Here is a 14,210-nt window from a genome sequence, read left to right on the forward strand (position 1 = left end):
GACGGTGGGAAAGCTCCTAGAAAATAGATTCATGTTGCCTGGTGTACAGACCAACGATCGTTATTCAACATCGTGGGTTCCATTCAGAGCTGGACCTCATTCATTTCTCGCCTGGGAATTACCACACAATTAGCCCAAGTGACTGTAGGAAAGAGCCTAGAAACGAAATTCAGGTTGGCCAAGTAGGAAGTCCTACCCCCATGAACCATGGCGTTGGTGGGGAGGCTTGCGTGCCTCAGCTATATAGATGGCCGTACCGTAGGTACAACCACAACGTAGGGGTATCTGTTGAGAAGCCAGACAAACGCGTGGTTACTGAAGAGGGGCAGCAGCTTTTTCAGTAGTTGCAGGGGCAACAGTCTGGATGATTGACTGATCTGGCATTGTAACATTAACCAAAACGGCCTTGCTGTGCTGGTACTGCGAACGGCTGAAAGCAAGGGGAAACTACAGCCGTAATTTTTCCTGAGGGCATGCAGCTTTACTGTATGGTTAAATGTCGATGGCGTCCTCTAAGGTAAAATATTCCGGAGGTAAAATAGTCCCCCATTCGGATCTCCGGGTGGGGACTACTCAAGAGGACGTCGTCATTAGGAGAAAGAAAACTGGCGTTCTACGGATCGGAGCGTGGAATGTCAGATTCCTTAATCGGGCAGGTAGGTTAGAAAATTTAAAAAGGGAAATGGATAGGTTGAAGTTAGATATAGAGGGAATTAGTGAAGTTCAGTGGCAACAGGAACAAGTCTTTTGGTCAGGTGAATACAGGGTTACAAATACAAAAACAAATAGGGGTAAAGCAGGAGTAGGTTTAATAATGAATAAAAAAATAGGAGTGCGGGTAAGCTACTACCAACAGCATAGTGAACGCATTATTCTGGCCAAGATAGATACGAAGCCCATGCCTACTACAGTAGTACAAGTTTATATGCCAACTAGCTCTGCAGATGATGAAGAAATTGATGAAATGTATGATGAGATAAAAGAAATTATTCAGGTAGTGAAGGGAGACGAAAATTTAATAGTCATGGGTGACTGGAATTCAACAGTAAGAAAAGGAAGAGAAGGAAACGTAGTAGGTGAATATGGACTAGGACTAAGAAATGAAAGAGGAAGCCGCCTGGTAGAATTTTGCACAGAGCATAACGTAATCATAGCTAACACTAGGTTCAAGAAACATGAAAGAAAATTGTATGCATGGAAGAAGCCTGGAGATACTGACAGGTATCAGATGGACTATTTAATGGTAAGACAGAGATTCAGGAGCCAGGTTTTAAATTGTAAGACATTTCCAGGGGCAGACGTGGACTCTGACCACAATCTATTGCTTATGAACTGTAGATTAAAACTCAAACTGCAAAACGGTGGGAATTTAAGGAGATGGGACCTGGATAAACTTACTAAACCAGAGGTTGTACATAATTTCAGGAAGTGCATAAGGGAACAATTCACAGGAATGGGGGAAAGAAATACAGTAGATGAAGACTGGGTAACTCTGAGAGATGAAGTAGTGAAGGCAGCAGAGGATCAAGTAGGTAAAAAGATGAGGGCTAGTAGAAAACCTTGGGTAACAGAAGAAATATTGTATTTAATTGATGAAAGGAGAAAATATAAAAACGCAGTAAATGAAGCAAGCAAAAGGGAATACAAACGTCTCAAAAATAAGTTCGACAGGAAGTGCGAAATGGCTAAGCATGGATGGCTAGAGGCCAAATGTAAGGATGTCGAGGCCAACCTCAATAGGGGTAAGATAGATACTGCCTACAGGAAAATTAAAGAGGCCTTTGGAGAACAGAGAACCACTTGTATGAATATCAAGAGCACAGATGGAAACCCAGTTCTAAGCAAAGAAGGGAAAGCAGAAAGGAGGAAGGAGTATACAGAGGGTCCATACGAGGGCGATCTACTTGAGGACAATATTATGGAAATGGAAGAGGATGTACATGAAGATGAAATGGGAGATACGATACTGCGTGAAAAGTTTGACAGATCACTGAAAGACCTGAGTCAAAACAAGGCCCCGGGAGTAGACAACATTCCATTGGAACTACTGACGGCCTTAGGAGAGACAGTCCTGACAAAACTCTACCATCTGGTGAGCAAGATGTATGAGACACGCGAAATACCCTCAGACTTCAAGAAGAATATAATAATTTCTATCCCAAATAAAGCAGGTGTTGACAGATGTGAAAATTACCGAAATATCAGTTTAATAAGTCACAGCTGCAAAATACTAACGCGAATTCTTTACAGGCGAATGGAAAAACGGGTAGAAGCCGACCTCGGCGAAGATCAGTTTGGATTCCGTAGAAATGTTGCAACATGTGAGGCAATACCGACCCTACGACTTATCTTAGAAGGAAGATTAAGGAAAGGCAAACCTACGTTTCTAGTATATCTAGACTTAGTGAAAGCTTTTGGCAATGTTGACTGGAATACTCCCTTTCAAATTCTGAAGGTTGCAGGGGTAAAATACAGGGTGGGAAAGGCTATTTACAATTTGTACAGAAAGCAGATGGCAGTTATAACAGTCTAGGGGCATTAAAGGGAAGCAGTGGTTGGATAAGGGAGTGAGACAGGGTTGTAGACTCTCCCCAGTGTTATTCAGTCTGTATATTGAGCAAGCAGTAAAGGAAACAAAAGAAAATTTCGGAGTAGCTATAAAAATCCATGGAGAAAAAATAAAAATATTTTAATTCTATCAGAGATAGCAAAGGACTTGGAAGAGCAGTTGAACGGAATGGACAGTGTCTTGAAAGAGGATATAAGATGAACATCAACAAAAGTATAACGAGGATAATGGAATTTAGTCGAATTAAGTCGGGTGATGCTAAGGGAATGAGATTAGGAAATGAGACACTTAAAGTAGTAAAGGAATTTTGCTATTTGGGGACCAAATTAACTGATGATGGTCCAAGTGGAGAAGATATAAAATGTAGACTGGCAATGGCAAGGAAAGCGTTTCTGAAGAAGAGAAATTTGTTAACATCGAGTATAGATTTAAATGTCAGGAAGTCGTTTCTGGAAGTATTTGTATGGAGCGTTGCCATGTATGGAAGTGAAACATGGACGATAAATAGTTTGGACAAGAAGAGAATAGAAGCTTTCGAAATGTGGTGCTACAGAAAAATGCTGTAGATTAGATGGGTAGATCAAATAACTAATGATGAAGTATTGAATAGATTTGTGGAGAAGGGTAGTTTGTGGCACAACTTGACAAAAAGAAGGGACCGGTTTGTAGGACATATTCTGAGGCATCAAGGGATCATAAATTTAGCATTAGAGGGCAGCGTGTAGGGTAAAAGTCGTAGAGGGAGCCAAGAGACGAATACACTAAGCTGATTCAGAAGGATGTAGGTTGCAGTAAGTACTGGGAGATGAAGAAGCTTTCACAGGATAGAGCAGCATCAAACGAGTCTCAGGACTGACGACAACAAGAACAAGTAGGAAGTAAAGCTACAAATATGCTTCAAATGGCTCTGAGCACTATGGGACTTAACATCCGAGGTCATCAGTCCTCTAGAACCTAGAACTACTTAAACCTTACTAACCTAAGAACATCACACACATCCATGCCCGAGGCAGGATTCGAACCTACGACGGGAACGGTCGCGAAGTAAAGCTAAATTTGATGTTGTAACATATTGGCATTGTACTTCTTGCTTATCACTGCTTCTGGAATTTAGGGACATTTTCTTGCTGCATAATGGCAATAAAGCCACAGCCTAAGTGATCACAAGCCGTCTTGTACGCAGCTCGTGGTCTAGTGGCTAGCGTTGCTGCCTATGGATCACTGGGTCCCGGGTTCGATTTCTGGCTGGGTTGGGGAGTTTCTCTACCCGGGGTCTGGATGTTTGTGTTGTCCTTATCATTTCATCATCATCATCATCATCATCATCATCATTATCATTCCTGACAGTGACTAGATTGGACTGGGAAAAAAATTTGACTATGTGAAAATTGGGACGTTGCATGGGCGCTGATAAACGCGCAGTTGAGCGCCTCACAAACCATACATCATCACAAGCGGTCTTGGTGTTTGCGGTGTCCGTTGTTGAGCTTCCGAGCGGGGCAGTAAGGCGTATCGGCGCCTCAGATAAACAGCATCAAGACATTGGTAGAAAGTGTAACTAACAGTAGGAAGAGCTATGTCGGACTGGCCGCTATGACCGAGCGGTTCTAGGCTCTTCAGTCGGGAACCGCGATGCTGCTGCAATCGCAGGTTCTAATCCTGCCTCGGGCATGGATGTGTGTGACGTCCTTAGGTTAGTTAGCCCTAAGTAGATCTAAGTCTAGGGGACTGATGACCTCATATGTTAAGTCACATAGTGGTTAGAGCCATTTTTTTCGTTGCGTCAGTAACTAGGAGATAAGTGTTTCAATAGTTTAGTTAATTTTCGAAAAGGTGAGCTGTATTAGTACCTAATGAGTTTTATGGTGGAAAATGTCTCATTTCCCGAATAAATCACTTTTCTGGAGGAACGTACTAATAGTAGAACTAAATGAAGAGTTTAATCAGCACAGTCTAGACAGCAAGAAACATTTACTTTGTGGTAACTGCTTTCGGTCAGTTTTGACCATCTTCAGCTTGCTTTGAGCAGGTGATGGTTGACGATCGTGGAGCCATAACATCCGCTCCATTCTCCGCCACCGTCTACCATTAAGGTATAAGGTCTCAAGATGGTCAAAAACTGACCGACACCGATTACATTCAACATTTTTTTTTTTTGCGATAGAGACTGTTTGTATTCATTTTTACAGTCAGTCTTTGCTAGACCGCCGTGGTCCGCGAGCAATTTTCTCAAAAATTACTAAAGTAGCTTCCATGATCAGTGACATTTCTTTTTAAATAGTAATCAGCCTACTGATCAGTATTTCGTCGCCAATTATCCGGAGAACACTCCCATTCCTTACCTTGCTAGTCCACCTAATTTTCAACATTCTTATGTACCACTACATCTAATTCGCTTCCAACTTCTTCTTTTCTGACTTTCATACAGTCTGCATTACACTACCATGCAAAGCTGTGGTCGAAACGTACATCCCAGAAACTTTTTCCTCAAATTGAGGCCCATACTAGTTTAGTTCTATTGCCCGGTAATGACCTCTCTAATAGTTCTAGTGTGTTTTTTACGTACTTCTTATTCCGTCCATCGTTGGTTGTTTTGCTGTCTAGGTAGCATAACTTCCTAACTCCATCTAATTCGTACCATCAATCTTGGTGTTAAGTTTCTTGCTGTCCTGTTTCGTACTACTTCTCATTACTTTCGTATCTTTGATTTACTCTCAATCCATATTCTGTACTCATTAAACGGTTCATTCCATTCAGAAGACCCTGTATTTCGTCTTCACTTCGAGGATAGCAACGTTATCAGCGAACTTATCATTGGTATCGTTTCACCTCGAATTGTAATTCCAATCTTAAGCCTTTCTTTAATTTCCCTTACTGCCTCTTTGATACATAAATTGAACGGAATCGGCGAAAGTCTAATCCCTGTCTTACCCCGATTGTAAACCGAGAAATTCGTTCTTGATCTTCCTCTCTTACTGTTCGCCTTGGATCTTGTATTTATTGTATATTATAAGCCTTTCCCTAATTTTCTGAGAGATGAGAATATGTTTCATAATTTGACATTGCCGAACACTTTTTCGACATAAGAAATCTATTCAACGTTTCTTCATTCTCCTTTAGTCTTGCTTTCCATGTCAACCACGGCGGTAGAATTGCCACTCTGTTGCCTTTACCGTCACTAAATCGAAAATAATTGTCACTTAACTCATGTTCAATTTTCAATTTCATTCATCTGTGTATTATTCTTGACAGCAAATTGGCTATATGATCTGTTAACCTGGTTGTACGATAGATCTAGCAAACTCGGAGTTGTTACTGTTGTTGTCTTCAGTCCTGAGACTGGATTGACGCAGCTCTCCAGGCTACTCTATCCTGTGCAGGCTTCTTCATCACCCAGAGCCAACTGCAGCCTACGTCCTTCTGAATCTGCTTAGTGCACTCATCTCTTGGTCTCCCTCTACGATTTTTACCCTCCACGCTGCCCTCGAGTACTAAACCGGTGATCCCTTGATGCCTCAGAATATGTCCTACCAATCGATCCCTTCTTCTACTCAAGTTGTGCCACAAACTCCTCTTCTCCCCAATTCTGTTCAATACCTCCTCATTAGTTATGTGATCTACCCATCTAATCTTCAACATTCTTCTGTAGCACCACATTTATAAAGCTTCTATCATCTTTTTGTCTAAACTATTTATCGTCCACGTTTCACAGCCATACATGGCTACACTCCATACAAATACTTTCAGAAAAGACTTCCTGACACTTACATCTACACTCGATGTTAACAAATTTCTCTTCTTCAGAAACGCTTTCCTTGCCATTGCCAGTCTACATTTTATATCCTCTCTACTTCGACCGTCATCAGTTATTTTGCTCCCCAAATAGCAAAACTCCTTTCTTACTCTAAGTGTCTCATTTCGTAATTTAATTCCCTCGGCCTCACCCGACGTAGTTCGACTACACTCCATTATCCTTGTTTTGCTTTTGTTGATGTTCATCTTATACCCTCCTTACAAGACAATGTCCATACCGTTCAGCTGCTCTTCCAAGTCCTTTGCTTTTTCTGACAGAATTACAACGTCATCGGCGAATGTCACAGTTTTTATTTCTTCTCCATGGATCTTAATACCTACTCAGAACTTTTCTTTTGTTTCCTTTACTGCTTGCTCAATATACAGAATGAATAGCATCGAGAAAAGGCTACAACCCTGTCTCACTCCCTTCCCAACCACTGCTTCCCTTTCATGTCCCTCGATTCTAATAACTGACATCTGCTTCCTGTACAAATTGTAAATAGCCTTTCGCTCCCTGTATTTTACCCCAGACACCTTCAGAATTTGAGACTCAGTGTTATGTGGATAATATTTTTGCGAGATTGAGGTGGTATATCGCCAGATTCGCGTTCTACACATCAACGTGAATATTCGTTTATACCTACTTCCCCCAATGATTTTATAAATTCTGATGGAATGTTTTCTATCTCCTCTACCTGATTCGATTTGGGTCTTTCAAAGCTGTATTAACTCCTGATTCCAGTACTGGATCCCCTATCTCTTCTATATCGACTCCTGTTTCTTCTTCTACGACCTTATGAGACAAGTCCTCCCCATTATGGAGACCTTCAACGTAACCTTGGCACCTATCCGCAATCTCCTCCTCCGTGGAATTACCATTGCAGTTTAAATATTAACACTGTGAGTTATCGAGCATTGCGCTTTCATTTAAGTATATGGCCGAAAGAGTCAGCTTTCTGGAATTGAACCCTGTCGTCCAGGAAAGAATGCCAGAAAGGGTGCCGATTCAACACCAGATGGGGAAACTCACAGGCGTCTATTGTCTATCGAGACCTAAACGCTGTAGTGTGCGAGTGAGACAGACGAGAATATACGTTCTAGGCAAACCCAGTAGAAGCCTTTTGTGGTCAAGGAGAAGTAGCAGTGTTAAATATAACGAACTTAGAATCGGCCATGAAGGGAAACATTTATCAAAATTATTTAATTCTGTAGTAACACAGGGAATCAAGCAAGAGTAATTTTAATCCGCCATCCTCAATAAATTTTCATGGTGACCCCAATAAAACTTGAATATTGATCATATCTGTAATAGTACAGGATTCACTGTTAAAGTGAAATTAACAAGTTTGGTATCAAAGTCCTGAATGCTAAAATCTGAACCCTTTGATGGATCTTAACGTTCGACATTTCATATAGAAGTGAATCATTAAAATGACAGATGTTGTAAATATCAACTCTGTAGCTTTGCATGTTTAATAAATATAGTAAATTCAAATTATCATTATTTTCAGTTAAGCATCAGATCATCATTTACTCCATGCAGAAATCATTTAACGATGACAGCATGACACCTAGTTGAATCATTAGGTAATAGAATTTTTGTTGTAAAGTTTAGTACATGATCGTTACTTGTTTTCTTTATTTACTTATGAGGGCACTGGCTGTGACATTCAAAGTTAAGAAGGCAACTGTATTGGTTTTATGTAAAAGAATATAACGTTTATTATATAATGGATATTATAGTTACTTTTTTTAGAACGTGAAAGTGGTCAAGCTTTGATTATTTAAATTTGTTAAAATGTTAAGTGATGTAGAATAAGCTAATCAGATGGACGGCTTCAGGAAAGAAAACTGCGCTAGTCAGTTGAGCAAAGATGTTCGGCACACGGGAAACGTGGTCGGAGACGGGCAGAGGGCAGTTATAGTCGAGACACCAAAGGGGACAGTTCGTATTGAGAAGAGAAAGCGGTCAGTCGGTCTTTAGCCAGATAGGAAGTGGAACGGCTTTGAAAACGTCATGAGCAGAGGGCAGTTATAGTCGAGACATCAAAGGGGACAGTTCTGATTGAGAAGAGAAATCGGACCGTCGGTCTTTAGCCAGCTAGGAAGTGAAACGACGTTGGAAATGTCACGTTGTGTGATATTGCGGGAAGTATCGAACTTGTAATGAGATAGTAAATGGTCGAACTGTGTCAAATGCATATGCGTTCGAGTGTAATAGCAATTCTAAATACCACCACTTTCGCTATTAGTTTGCTTTTTGAATAAACGTTATTCTAAGCAATTCAAAACTGTGTGGCCTACATCATTTATGGGTCGTTAATTTAGCTCCCGATAATTTTATTACGGTTGTTATATGAACATTGTATGGTTCATACAATCTCGCGAACTTGCCATCAGCCAGACAATTTAACCAAAGGGTCACAAGAGTCTAATTTATGGCATCCTTCTTGGTTCCTATGGTTTTTTCTTTCCACCTTCTATGGTTTAGAGACACCCTTTCCGCTTCAACTGAACTGGTGTGTATCTTAAGCCTCAGAGGAATTTGAGCGTATCTCTTCATTCCTTAGTATTTCCGTATTCCACTTCTTTGCGCATTGATTCTTTCTGACTAGCTTGTTAAATTTCAACCTACTCTTCACCACTAACAAATTTTGATCTGAGTCTGTATCTAATGCTGGCCACGCCTTACAATCCAGTATGTGGTTTGGGCATATTCTCATACCCGGACGTAATCTAGCTGAAATCTTTCCGTATATTCCGTCCTTTTCCAAGTATGCCTTGCCCTGTAGTTATTCTTCAACAGAGTATTCACGTTTATTAGCTGAAATTTATTGCGGAACTCAATTAGTCTTTCTCTTCTTTTATTCCTACTACCAAACCCATATTCACCCTAAAGGCACAGTGCTATCTCGAATGACTATCAGCTTTTCATCTCCCTTACGCAGTGGCTACTCGTACAGTATCCTCATATACTTTCTCTATCTCTTCGTCTTAATCTCTTCATCTTATGCTTGCGACTTCAACATATATAGCTGAAGTATCCCTGTCGGTGTGGGTTTCCTGACGATTCTGATTAGAACAACTCCATCCCTGAACTGTTTGCAGTAGCTCTCTGTCTGCCATATCTTCCTATTCAGAACGTAACCTATTCCCGTTATAAATTTTTCTGCTGCTGTAGATAATATCCTATCCTCGTCAGACCAGAAATCTGTCTTATTCCTGCTTTACTTTGTAAGTAGACTGTTTATGTTTTCTTATTGGCAACGTTACGTAGCGCTCTGTGTGCTAGTTTGCATTGTTGTCTGCCATTGTAGTGTTGGGCAGCGGCAGCTGGATGTGAACAGCACGTAGCGTTGCGCAGTTGGAGGTGAGCCGCCAGCAGTGGTGGATTTGGGGAGAGAGATGGCGGAGTTTGGAAATTTGTAAGACTGGATGTCATGAACATGTATATTATGGTTTTTCAACACTATTAAGGTAAATACATTGTTTGTTCTCTATTAAAATCCTTCATTTGCTAACTATGCCTATCAGTAGTTAGTGCCTTCTGTAGTTTGAATCTTTTGTTTAGCTGGCAATAGTGGCGCTCGCTGTATTGCAGTAACTTGAATACCGAAGATTTTTGTGAGGTAAGTGATTTGTGAAAGGTACAGGTTAATGTTAGTCAGGGCCATTCCTTTGTAGGGATTTCTGAAAGTCAGATTGCGTTGCGCTAAAAAATATTGTGTGTCAGCTTAAGCTCAGTTCTGTACAATTTTTCTAAGGGGACGTTACATATGGCAACCCTGCCAGGATGTTGTTCAACTAGCACACAGAGCGCTACGTAACGTTGCCAATAAGAAAACATAAACAGCCTACTTACATAGCCCCCATGCTCCCCACAAAAAATTTTACAAATTCTTTTGGGCAGTGGCCAATAATGATTTGATAAAATTTTTCATAATTACAATAACAAAGAAATCAAATGCACACACTTATCGATACAATGTTGGTCAAAAGCTAAAATTTTCTCACAGTCCATAAAGATAGTCCTGATCATTCATCATAATAGTAATTACAGTTTTTTTCACAAAGTCTCATTAGTAAAAGAAATTGCACACAGAAGTAGTGGATTTCCATGGAGTCTTGAAGAAGTCTTGTTGTCCTTCCAACGGAAAGACAGTGCTGACTCTTGACATGCTGACAGGTAATGGGCCACAACAGAGCAAACCCACAGCAGAGTCATTCGACGTTTTGAAGAATATTGGTAGGTAGGTCATCACAGAGTAGACCCCACAGTAGTCCTGGTAGAGATTGTGATATTGGTGGGCCACCAGAGGTGCTGACCCACTGTAGTCCTGGTAGAAATAATGGCATTGGTGGGTCATCAAAGATGCATACCCACTGTAGTCCTTGTGTAGATGGCCAGCAGCCATCTGTTGTGACTGTGCAGGTGCACAATCACCATTGAAGAGTCTTGCAGAGAAGATAGCAAGTCCATAAACCACCACTTGTGCACTCACAAACTTTTTGGAATTGTCCTTAGAACCAGCAATGCTGTTATCCAGTCCCTTGCTGAATTATTAACACACCTGCAAACACTATCAGTCCCTACTTCTCACATATTGACCATATACTATGACCAACAGAAACGTGTGCAGTGAAATGTAACTTACAAGTTACTTAATTTGATGAACTGGTGTTAATTACAATTTTATAACATAAGAATACGATTACAAAGGTGCAAAATACATCATTAAAGAACATAACAATACAGATAACATTCGTAGTACAAGCTTTACAAAAGAATCGAAATAACATATACATCAGTGTTACAGGAATTATGACAGGAGTAATACATAAAAGATCAGAATAACCTTTGAAACATCAACTTTACACATGAGCATTAAAACAAAACAGCATAAATAATGTCTAAGCATATTTACAAGGTAAATTACATATTATTAATGCCAATTATATTTGAGGATAACAGTATTCCTCATCATAGTGAATGTAGCTTTGTATTAGAAGAAGAAAAAAATCTATGAAACTATGCAGTCGTTGTTGGCTGTAATGTCACTAGGACATGTATTCCACCGTTCATCATCTTCGAACTAAAAGAATCCGAGAAGCCGGTAACCCTTCCAGGTACTCAAGTGTTTATGTCAGATTAGGTCTAGGTACAGGAAGATTTGTTTCTGAGTTGGCTTCAACATTACAACAAGAACGATTCACAAAGCAGATGTCATTTACTTTTGGGCTGTAACAGTTCAAATCATTCTCTCCAATGCTTGGAATACGGTGTGAAGAATTACATTCAATTGGATTCTAACCACATTCTGCAGCTGCAGGACAAATCTGTTCAAATGTTCAAATGTGTGTGAAATCTTATGGGACTTAACTGCTAAGGTCATCAGTCCCTAAGCTTACACACTACTTAACCTAAATTATCCTAACGGCAAACACACACACTCATGCACGAGGGAGGACTCGAACCACCGCCGGGGCCAGCCGCACAGTCCATGACTGCAGCGCCATAGACCGCTCGGATAATCCCGCGTGGCAGGACATACCTGTTTTCAAGCCATTAAAGACATACTACCTACAAGAAGCAAATTAATTTATACAAAATAATCCGTCATCTTCCGTTACAAAATAGGTTTCTGGTAAAATTTCGACGTCGGTTGCAGGTGTGGAAATAGCGTAGGAAATTCTGTGAAGGGATTTGAGTGTACAGGAATTTTCCCCATCTGACTTCATCAGTTCATCTCCGTCTTCCGAGAGGTAAAAGAAACATGCATTTTGAGGGCTGTCAAAGGAGGAAGATGAAGCGTAGCAGAAGTGCACTGGATTTTCCAGGCAAATCTTCAAATGAAGAAGATGACTCACCTTCATCATCACCGGAATCTGAATCCGAAGGAGGAAACGTACATTTTGGGTTCCGCAGCACCACATATTACGATACTGGATCTTTGAAGGAAGGAGAATGGATCAAATGTGTTATGTTCAACTTGTGATTTCACGAAATTTGTGTGGGGGCTGCTGGTCGTAAACAATTACGCTGTGGTAAATGCTTGTAACAACTTCTGGAAAAATTAAGAAGTGTAACTGAAGAGCAATCTTCCACACTTTGTACAATTTTGGGGCAGATGACAACGATTGACATACTCCCATTCACGAAGAACAGTTTTTGAAGCACTGTGGGTGTATCATACAAAAATTATAAACATAACCCATTATCCAATACAATGTAACATATGTAATATAACAATTAATACCCCTTGGGGTCCCAAATGTTGAAATGATTCATTTAGCCAAACCCTACCCTATGTGAATGTACGCCTAATACGCCTATTTTTACAAAATGTTCGTTACACATGGAGACTTGTTACTTACACAACTAGGTCCGTTCTTAGCTTGTCGTACAGGATGGAAGATACTACAGTTGTAGATGACGAAACGAGTAGTATGTGCACAAATGGTGATATTATTGAATTTGTGCTAACATTCACAGTAGGGATTCAAATTATTGTCACTGGATGAAGAACGTAATGTGAAGCGAAATATCCAAGCAGAGTATGTGAAAATTGTAGGTGGTGACAGTATATTACTGGAAAATACACATTCTCGTTATGCATTCAGATATTTTGCCAGTGGATTAGGAATATTCTTCGAAACCGAATATTCAGCAGAGGACGCCATAATTGTTGTTACAGCGATGGTGGAGGAGACGTCCACGAAACAAAAACAAGATTTAGAAACTGACAGAGCTACTTAGATCATGAGAAGAAACTTTAAGGATACGTTGTTCGGAAGAAACAAGAAGAAAGCTTTTAATACATAGTATGTGAAATGCTCTTGAAGAAATACCATAGTAGAAACATAAAAGGTGAGACTTCCAATTTGATTTGCAACGATTCATACAAACAGAAATATGATGAAACGTATTCAGAATTTTTGCAGAAGGAACTAGGAAGAAATCACTAGTTCGAAGTACGATATAAATAAAATCTCATAGTACGAAGGGTGGCGCAACGGTTACCGTGCCAATTTAGCGGTGTTCTGCCTATCTCAATTATGAAAAATGTTCATCAGGCGTGACGAAGGTTAACACAAAAAGGAACTGAGAAGAAGCAATGAGAGTCAAGACTATACGCGAAACGAAACAGAGAAGAAACAATGAGAGTGTAGACTAAACTCAAAAGAAGGGAACAAGAAAGACACGATTACTGCCACAAATACGCGCGAAGTGAGATGATTGTGGGTCGCCAACTCAAGGACACAAACGTAGAAGGCAGCGGAACGAGAGCAGAGCATCAAACGCATATGCTCGGACTGGTGCGAGGAAGGATAGGCAGGGCTGAAACTGCGCATTGTCGTTTGAATCTTTTATCATGCTGTGGAAAAGAAAACGCAAGGAGAACGGCAAGTATACGTTGTGCTTGTTATACAATGGCATGAAGATTGAGTGGCACTGACGAATAACAGTGCCATGAGATACTATGAACAGTGATTTGTTTAGTAATTACGTATTGTTTGTGTTAAACTACTCGAATGTGTTATGCTAGCAGCAATGTTGTTTGTCGCTATCGTGAACCGTGGAAATCTCTTTCTCTTTGGCTTTCGTAACTGCATTACTAAAAAGTGTAGGAGAGTTACGAATTATTTATATTTTGATTTCTTGTCTGACGTACAGTGATTGAGCGAGGCTATTTCATTACATTCGTACTTCATGTCTGTTGATCCAGAGTGAGAGTTCCAGTGATGAAGTTGTCACCTCCACCTGCAGCCTAGAAAGAGGAAGTAACCAGGGAATATATCAGAATTGGCCCAGAATAGCGTAGAAAAGCTTTAAGAAACCAAACGC

The sequence above is a fragment of the Schistocerca cancellata genome, chromosome 6 (assembly GCF_023864275.1).
Source record: "Schistocerca cancellata isolate TAMUIC-IGC-003103 chromosome 6, iqSchCanc2.1, whole genome shotgun sequence".
Lineage (NCBI taxonomy): Eukaryota > Metazoa > Arthropoda > Insecta > Orthoptera > Acrididae > Schistocerca > Schistocerca cancellata.